At 42.1% G+C, this 1,172-nt stretch overlaps 1 protein-coding gene across 1 annotated transcript in view; it reads left to right on the top strand.

Moving 5' to 3' along the window:
- The first annotated feature begins 91 nt into the window (after nucleotides 1-91).
- The window catches only part of SLC14A1 (solute carrier family 14 member 1 (Kidd blood group)), a 21,900-nt gene continuing 20,819 nt past the window's right edge, over nucleotides 92-1,172 (top strand). The window contains exon 1 of the mRNA XM_039838550.1: nucleotides 92-258. The gene's annotated coding sequence lies outside the window, so the exon portion shown is untranslated. The remainder of the gene's footprint in view (nucleotides 259-1,172) is intronic.

The following is a 1,172-nucleotide window of genomic DNA, read 5'->3' as shown; positions in this document are numbered from 1 at the left end:
TGAGAGAGAGAGAGAGAGAGAATGGAGAGATCGATCAGGTACGGGACAGGGGACCAGTTTCTCAGCAATGTTTTGGCACTGGTGCCTGAAGGGGGAGGAAAGAGCCACGGATAGGCAGAGTGGAGTTAAGAGCACAAAACTGCTAGGTGCCTCCCTCCCAGCACTGCCTCCTCCTCCCTTCCAGGAGAGTTCAGCTGGCTTTATCAGCCAGTGCCTTCTGCCACTGGGAGGCCAGCTGGAGTGTGAGAACCCTCCTCTGTGAGTACCTTCCTTGTTTCTCTTCATTTCCAGCCGTTCATTGTTGAGGACTTGTCTTCTCACTCCTCTTTAATTTTTTGCTCTTTTTTTTCTTTTCTTTGTTTTAATGGAAAAAATATTTCAGATGGTCAGAACTGAGCAGAAGCAGCAAAGTAGAGTTCTGGTAGACTACAAAGCAATTTCTCAAAACCACAGGTTTCTTCCTGGAAGCTTGGAAGCAATGCCTTTGCTTATGATTTCTGAAGCAGGGTGCAAGCACCTGAGCTCCATGTGGAAGAGGGTTTTCGGCAAGGTGTCTACTGGATGTGTTAAATGACTCTGAGTTTATCGACATGTAAAAGTTTGGGGCTGTGTTCTTGAAATAATTAAGTGAAGTTGGAGACATATCAATATGACTCCAAAAAAAAGTGGGTATTGGCAATGGCCCTTTCCAGTTGTGGTTTTATGGATTACTACATGTGCTGTCATGCTGAAGGGAATGCTCACCCATCGAGAGAACTTTCCAGTCACGCTGAAGCCACACATTTGGCAGGTCCTTTGCAGATGCACTTTCTAACATGGAACCCAGACCTCAAAGCTTCTAGGAGTGGTGTGTTCCAAAAAGCAAAGTATTTTAATCAGGAGACGGGAATACCTGACAGCATTTTCTTTGTTTTTGGTTACAGCTTTAAAGAAAACTGAGTACCTCCCGCCATTTAAAACAAAAACTGCCTAAAATAAAGATTATTGTAAGTACTAAATGTCAACGTTGAAAGTCTCTTTACTAGAGCATGAATATTTAAATGCTTTCCTCTATATCCATATCCAAAACTTTGTATTATTTTTTAAAGCACTATAGCGTACTTCATTTTATTGGGCTTCACTTTATTGCAGGGTTTCATTGCACATATTGTGAGGTTTTTTTAATAAAATGA

The sequence above is a fragment of the Pteropus medius genome, unplaced genomic scaffold (assembly GCF_902729225.1).
Source record: "Pteropus medius unplaced genomic scaffold, Ma_sr-lr_union100, whole genome shotgun sequence".
Classification (NCBI taxonomy): Eukaryota; Metazoa; Chordata; class Mammalia; order Chiroptera; family Pteropodidae; genus Pteropus; species Pteropus medius.
Note: the sequence above shows the minus strand (reverse complement) of the source record. Positions and strands in the feature narration are given on the sequence as shown.